General features: G+C 42.9%; 1 long non-coding RNA gene across 1 annotated transcript; it reads left to right on the top strand.

Annotated features, from left to right (window-relative positions):
- Positions 1-4,780: 4,780 nt before the first annotated feature.
- On the top strand, positions 4,781-6,060 carry LOC124702057. The gene is made up of 2 exons (XR_007002317.1): positions 4,781-4,855; positions 5,804-6,060. It is a non-coding gene; the product is annotated as an uncharacterized LOC124702057 (long non-coding RNA).
- Positions 6,061-8,439: the final 2,379 nt, after the last annotated feature.

Here is an 8,439-nt window from a genome sequence, read left to right as displayed (position 1 = left end):
ACTCCAGGCAAAAGATGCGTTGTTCCATTCGTCGGCGAAGTCTTCCGAACTCGAGCACTCCGGCTAGATGAAAAGGATCAACATCCGGTAGGTCTTCATCTTCACGGAAGAAGAACCCTAGGACCACCACCTTCAAACCCGAAGCGGACGAACAGGCCCCCACGCCGCCATCCGGCCGACCAACGACGACAAAGGAGGATTCGGTGGACGACGGCAGCCGCAAACACACCATCTTTGCCCACGCAAATCGCCACCCCCTTCCTTGCGCCACCGGCGAGAGCCGACGATGGATCTCGGCGGGCACAAGATCCAACGACCGCCGCCACCACCATCCATCACCGGGGCCGTGGAGGAGGAGCCGCCGCGCGCTCCGGGGTCGCCGCCCTAGAAGTGGAGCACGTCGAAACCGGTGGCCACCACCTCGGCCGCCACCGCCGGTTGCCGCCTCCATCATCCCCGAGCACTTTGGCGGCGGGGCCTGCCGCCACCGTGGCCGGCGCCGAAGGCGACGGCGGAGGGAGAGAAGACGCGGAGGGAGGCGGCCGGTGGTGGACGGGTCTTGGCCTCCGGCGGCGCCCGGGGAGCGCCACGGGAGGAAGGGGTCCTCGGTACAAAATACATGGGTATGTTCATCATATCATTCACCTAATGGTTCGGATCTCCGTGTAGAACACTCAGTTGGGCCGCGCCTAGATGGCGCGGTACCCCGAGCTCGAACGGCGACACAATGGCATGGCAGTGGCGCGGAAATGGAAGCGGGCGCGGGAGTGGGAACGGAAACGGCAGCGCGGGAGCGGAAGCGTTGGCGCGGGAGCGAAAGCGCTGAATGTTCACGCGGTTGGAAGGGCACATTATAGGGCGCGCTCAGCGGCACATGAAAGAAAGCGCCCATGTCGCCACTTTTCCCGCGCGCGCATGCTTTAGCAACGCGCGGGCTTCCACGCACGAAAATAGCAGTTATTTTAGCGACCCCGCTTGTTTGCATTTCCGGTTCGGACATGGCATTTTTGCTCTGATGTGCATATGCTCTCTTTCTTGAAATGCATTTTGAACATACTTAAACATATCAAAAAATAAAAAAAAGGTCGCATGTATATCTCCACATCCTAAGTGACAACGAAGTTGTTTCACCAAAATTCGACCTTTTATGCAGTATGGGAAAAAAAAAAACTTCGGTGCTAAATAAGGCATTTCTGGTGACATTTTTTGTCCATTTTACACACGCTACAAAAAATGATGATTTTCAGTTAAACTTTGCATGCGCACATAGAATGTGTACATAGACATACCAATTTTTCTCTGAACTTTTTAACAATTCAAAATTTATTTTGGATAAAGGGAGGCACCTGAGATCAGATTTGCATTTCCGGTTCTTCTTATGCTATCTTCTTTTTAAACAATGAATGAAAACGTCCGATATGCACGAGGATGGTGGCCATGTTTTCCTTGCATATATGCCTCAAAGCGTCGCATATTTTTTTTTTTTTGCCAGAGTCCAAAGTGTCACAAGTTAACCAGTTGATCTGTCGTTGTTAAGGGACCCGCAACCTCTCCAAACACAATGACAAATCAAAAGGAAAAAAGATGTCGCCAGTAAGTGCAATGTTTGTTGACAATCTGTGCACGTATCTACAGGTTGCTAGTGTTTGTCAAGGAAAATTTATTTTTGAAAAGAAGACAAAAGAACTTGCAATTTTCTTTCTTATTATATTTCGAGTTGAGTCGTACATGTAAATACAACAGCGTTTGGTGAGGAGATTGGGAACATCCTGACCGTTCAGTTAAATCTCAAAACATCCGCTTAAAATCTATCCGTCCAATCTTCCTTTCCAATCGTCCGATCTACATTTAAGGTAGGTCGCCCTCTTTAGCGCTAATCATATCACGACATCAATTGGTAATCAATGCTCCCTATCTCACACAGCATAAGCCGTAAATTTTCCAGCGCAGGAATTAAGGATAATCGCGCGTGGGTATTTTTTCCAAATTAGCCCCCTAACAACTCTCTCCCTCTGTGAGTAAATAAGGAAATCTAGATCAATCGCTCCACTTCCTTCCTGACGCATCTCCCCAGCGTTCCAATTCCCCATATCTTCCTTCAACAATTTACTGGCTCGGAGAAGAGACAAAGCGGAGATTGAATCGCTGTATCATGGGTGGACTTCCTCACCTCCCCCTGATCGACGAAGCCACAAATCGGCCGCTGGCTGTCAAATCGGGTGCTGGCCGTCAAATCGTGCAAGAAGTAGGCCGGCGTCAAAGCTATCCGCGTAGCTGGCGGGTACCGGAGCTCGCTAGGAGGCATCCCAGAGTGGGAGGGATGCTGCAGCTCATTGGGCAGCGTTCATGGCGGGATGGAGGTCGGAGCTCCCTCGGCGGCGGCTATATATGGTGGGATGGAGGTCGGAGCTTCCCCGGCCGCAGCTGGAGCGCACCAAGGGAGGCAATAGCGGCGATTTCCGGCACCCATCTGGCCCGTGCTCGCTGGGCAGCGTCCATAGCGGGACGGAAGTCAGAGCTCCCTCGACGGCGGCCATAGCCGGACGGCAGTTCGAGTTCCCTCGGGTCATATCCAGCTGGTACTTCGACACTCAGGTGCCTCCCGTCCTGGTGGCCTTAGAGCACCACACAGATGAGGGACGCGCGCGGGACTGCCGGAGCATACGCGAACGCCGACCGACCGCGATGGCCGCGCTCGCTCCGGTGGTCAGCCGCACTACGGAAAGTAGCTGAGGTAGAGGAAGAGCGAGCCGAGGGCAGAGGAGAGAGATCAGGGCAGGCAGCGGAGCTCCAGGCTTGGCCCTGGTGGCCAACGGGGACGACCAAGGTGGCGCGATGGCTGCGGCTGGCCAGAGGGGCGCAGACGGAAGGAGATCGCCACGGCGTAGTAATCGCGTCATCGAGGAACAGAATCGTTCGGTGTTGTATGGTATGCCATCAATGATTTCTATATGGTTCAGTGTTAAATGCAAAAGAATTTTATTTGGATTATCTGGGATTATCTGCATGTTTAGATATGTGGAGGAAGAACTAAACCATTTATCTGCATATCGATCAAGCTTATATTGCCTACATATTGGATATATACATGGGCGTATCTCTTTTTAAGATCACATGTTTGCACGCTAAATCCCAGATCTATCAGATAGCCATTTATAATCAACTGCAAACTGTACTGAAGTTTTTAGATACTCTTAATGGTTCCAGCGTGTGATCAATGTTTCAGTTCAGTTTCAATATCAAATGGCATGCAGTTCAGCACATCAAACGAGGAGATGATCGAGAATTTGTGCATAGAGAACATCATGATGTCTTATTGATTATGTATTTGTTTATACTGCATGGGTTGTCAATTAATCAATCTCTGTGATGACTTGTGTTGAGAGAGATAATGGTGTTCAATCAGAGGTAACATGAAGTGCTCATCAAGAGTGGGAGATGTGGCACGATTGTGTGGTATGTACTTCTCTCGCATAGAAAAAAAACTCCTAACTATTTCTATTGCTCCAATTTATTATTGGAACAATAAAGTTTAACATCTTCGGTACTCCCATACTCGCGAATGGAAGCTATATATGTCGGTGCCTCAACCCCCCACACTATGGAGGTTCACTATCTCTGCTCTGCTCGTGGCAGAGCTTTTGGTCATCAAGCAAAAGGCCGACATCAAGCCCTGGTGCGGGGAGAACAAGGGGACATGCCTATGTTGACCTCAAGCACTTGTAAACGCGCCTCGCCGAGGAGGACCACGCTGCCGCCCACCGGAGCCTCACCATGCACGCTATGCTGCTCCGTGAGTTTCCAAAATCCTGGCATCCAAACGATTTTAACTCCCAAAAAACGAGTCGCACCTCCGTCCATAGTCGTGCTATTATATTTTATCATCCCATCTTGGTCTCATTATGTGCAATTTACAGGAGGATAATCGTGCCAGGAATCTTTTCTACACTCTGTATTCCTGATTTCTTCATGGAAATGGTTCAAAGTAAGGAGCAGTGGTCGTTGATTGGTCCCAGATGAAACTCCGGGTTAGAAATTGTCTCAATTTTTTGTGTACCTTTTTTGTAGATCATATTTAGAACAACTCTCAACCAATATCCGTGTACATTGTCTTCAAAAAAGTTTATTTCCTGAAACTCGACCGAGTGGTAAGAAAAAATGAATTTATATTTCTTTGGTTGCCCGAGTTTTCTTGCAGTTGGAACTAAGAGAGAAAAGTCACTAAAGAGAGGACATCACGGTTTCGATAACAATAATGAGGCAAGGAATTAGCCTCATCAATCACTATGGATCCTATCGAGAAAATGTATATATATTGGTTGCTGGGCACTTGAGTCAGTGATGCTGATGTTCCCACCTAGGGTCCTAATAGTAATAATATTAAGAAAACCAAGTTGTACTGATAATCTTGGCTATTGTATTGATGTAGTTATATTCAATTTCAATATGTTCTTCATTGTTTCTTATGTACACATTTATCAGCAACTGAGATCTATATTTCTAAAATGTAGAGATCCAGTACATCTACTACTGTTTCTCATTTAGTCTTAATGCATTCTATATCCTCACTACGAAACAATCAACCAAGTTTAAATTGAGAAACTGAGGGGCTTAATACAGGCCCAGCCACATGAGAGGGGCTAAAGAAAATGTTTATCAATTTGTTGAGCACCTTTCTTTGCTAAGGAGGTACACATTTCTCTACCTTAAGGTATATCATTTGGTTAACTTCCCTCACTAGGACCTGTCCTTTTATGTTGGGTTTACTTCAGAGATCACTTGCATGAGGGCAAATAATCTTGATGATGGTCTGGCTTTCCTCGTTGCTATGATATCAGATTTCACTCTGGAAGGGGTAAGTGGAGCTTCAACCAATCGATAATTCGATATATTTGTTTGATACAATTTAATATTTTCTAACTAGACACACAAGGGTTTTTTTACTATGCTCGATACATGCAAATTTAAGTGAATATCTTTTGACACTTGTGTGCTATTATTTTACAACCTTTGAAAATAAAATTTAACCTTTTGTTTTTCTTGACTTTACACAATATTATCTGCATGTTTATAATATATATTAAGTCAGAAATTCACCATGTTCTTATTATCAACATGTCATTATTTTTTAGGCTACGGGTAGTTATAGATTCCATCATGCATGACATCTGAATTATCTTTGAAGTCATTCAACTAAAACATGTTATTTTCAAAGATAAAAATGAAATGTTGTTCTTTCTCGGTGAAGGTTGACTAAACCAAACTGAAATCAATCTTCTCCCCTTTGGTGCAAAAGAAAATATCATTGGAGAAATCAACAAGTCTCAGCTTAAAATAACCTTTATGTAAAGAATATGGTGCTATTACTTGTCTTGCATAAATTTGTAGACATCTCATTTCGTGGTTTATCTTTATAGCACTTATGCTGGTCAAGCTCTAGATCCGTCAATTAGTAATTTTATCTTAAAATTTTAAAAATGGCACCATTAAGCTGGTCTATCGTTTTTACCTAATTACCGAAGATATGCACTCTTGGGTTTTTTGTTTTGTTTCCGCTGGGCACAATTATGCAACTTTGTTTATTTCACTTTCTTGAAAAATTGTCCTTGGTGTGGTTTAGCAATGTCAGTATGGTAGAGAGCATATCAAGGCTTTATGAACAGAACCGGGAAAATGTGTTTCCTATGAGTATATGAACATTTAGTTAAGATAGAACTTAGATCTCCTTTATTAGACATGGTACACCAGCTATATTGATACATCAATTTTGGAATACTCAACGAGCACACTTGATTCTTTGCAGGAAAACTAAGTATATTGATACATCAATTCTGGGGCAAGGAGGAATCGTGTACTTGGAGGCGTAGAGGAGGGAGAGAAGGAAATAAGAAATAGATTCACGACCATAGCTTTGCAGGAAAACTAAGTATATATTGTGCTCGATTTATTTGACAAGATACAATAGCTAATGCTCATTGTTCAATGGCAATGTATTGTAATTTTAGGAACCTAAACTGCATGCTCTCTCGGATAGATGGTACTGGCGTTAGAAAGCACAAATGTTCACATGCTTTACGTTTAAATTATAGAAAAGGTACTCGAAAGACCGTAGCAACGCACGGGCATTTAACTAGTCTTTGATAGTTAAGAAGTTATATAAATATAATGGGCCTGATTGGTTGCTCACAGTCCGTTTTCTTGCTTCCAGACCAAAAACCGAGCGTTTAACAGCACACAACAAAAAATTTGTCCACGTGTCACAGTTTTAAAGCCCTAGAAAAGTTGGCCGAAGAAGAACGCTGGATTCAGCCGTTTTTCGATGACCAGGCTATGGCGAGCAGAAAAGTGGACCTCCGTGACTAAAGTTATAGACCATATGACGTAGCCTTACCATTAATCTGCATCATTTTAATCCTTTTCAATTTATAAAACAGTTGGTCGGTTTGAAATATGTTGAATACGAAAAAAATGGGTATTGATGTGATGAATCAATTTCATTGAACGATTCCTGGTTTCGTGGAGTATTTGAATGGCAAGTTCGTATTCCTTTTGAAGCTTTTTTTTGGCCAATTTAGTCAAAAAAATTGCAACCGTTCGTGCGATTCCAAATTCCTTCAAGGAGTAGCTTCATCTCACTGTTGCGCATGACTTTTGTGTTCATAGTTTTCCATTTTGACATTCACATACGAGTACATCTATATCTTCCTAGTATACTGTATGTAGTTGTATATCTACTCGTTTACAAATGTTAAAACCGAAAACTTTGAACACGAAAATAGTATGAGATGGTGAGGTGAAGCTACTTCCCGAAAGAATTTTGAAATGGTTGACCGTGTGTGAGAATTTGACAAAACTCATCCACAAAAGACTTAAAAAGGAACATAAAACCGAGTTTGAAACACTCGACGAAAAAACAAACCGATGACGGGAATGAAATCATAACATCGAGCCGTATCTTTTTCCTGTAGACCTTATCTTCGATTAATGGTTACGATAATTAGAATTAGAGGTGATTATGATTATATTAGTTTAGTTAATCACAATTTTCCTCAACGTGGAGCCTACCAATCATACTGTATCTCGTTTCTCTAACCGAACCCAAATAAAACTGTTAACTTCCAAACGTAGTACCAGAGTTGGTTCAAGTCAAATTTCCACTCAAACGGTAGCTAGTGGGCCAAATTGCATGCTACGGTACCCGCAAAAAAAAAAAATTGCATGCTACGGAACAAAATGCGCAAACCCAATGCGAGAAAGCTATGACCCACTGCGTAGGATAATTTTTAGGACTTTGGTACAGGGCCTACTCTCCTGGACTTAAATTTCCCGAAAAAGACGCACCGGCTAAACTCCAAGCTCTTGCCTTATCCTTGAGGAAAAAATAATTATTTTTGTACATTTTGAAATGTAATTGAACAATAAAAAACATTGCGTCCTTGTATATTTGGTCCTGCCTATTGAAAACTTTTCAAGCGTATTAGCGCCTACCTATAAACTCTGCAAAGATGCTCAGTCTGTAGCACATAGTACAAAATTATAAGTCACACTTCCAGCACTCCAGATCATGCATTTATCAACCGTTGATCCAATGAAAATAAACTATATTTACACCTCACCATACTTGAGTGCACTTCAGGTTTAAGCTTTAAACTCGTAAAAACCTAACCATTTTAACACAAGTACGTTAAGCTACTTCATTGTTGCGCGCCTATGTGCCAGCGTGGCTAGCACCACTTCATTTTTTAATTTATAAAGATACAAGAAAATTATTTATCAGAGTTTCAAGAATTTGAAGTTCTGAATATTTTTAAGATCAACTGTTTTATTTCTTTGGAATTTGATTTTTGAAACCATATCATGTATTATGTTTTTGGCTTTGTTGATGATATCTTGGCACGACAGCCCAAAGATGTTTTTTAATGTTGTGTAAATAGTCGAGAGTTAAATTTGTTAGATTTTTCAGTTTCTCTGGGGAGAATTCGAGTTTATATAGGAGCTGTGTTACAGTGGTTGGGATGAATCAAAAGTACTTTCATTACTAATGCCGCATATTTTTTTTACCGTTGATGCAAGACTATTACAATAGTTGCGCTTTTGGTACCGCAGTGTGCAGATTAAGGCATAATCAACTAATATTATTATGTTTAGATAATCAAGTCAAATAATCAAGCTGGAATTATCATCTTCTCGTATTTTGTTTCTAATCCGTCTGTGAATAAGAATATAAGGCAAGCTCGCATGTTTCATGTTTAAAATATGCAGTGTGTGGTGATAAAATGGCACTCAAACAATAACTGACCATACAAACAGATCACCGCCTGCACCAAGCAACATGGAAGTAACAACAGAAGAAGCAGCGAGGCCAACGCCGCTACTCGTGCAGGAACTCACCGGCGACGTGCCAGGCCGATATGTCGTGCGGCAGCTGCAGGACCGCCC

Source organism: Lolium rigidum, chromosome 3, assembly GCF_022539505.1.
Source record: "Lolium rigidum isolate FL_2022 chromosome 3, APGP_CSIRO_Lrig_0.1, whole genome shotgun sequence".
NCBI lineage: Eukaryota > Viridiplantae > Streptophyta > Magnoliopsida > Poales > Poaceae > Lolium > Lolium rigidum.
The sequence above is the reverse complement of the archived record's forward strand: the minus strand, read 5'-3'. Positions and strand labels throughout refer to the sequence as shown.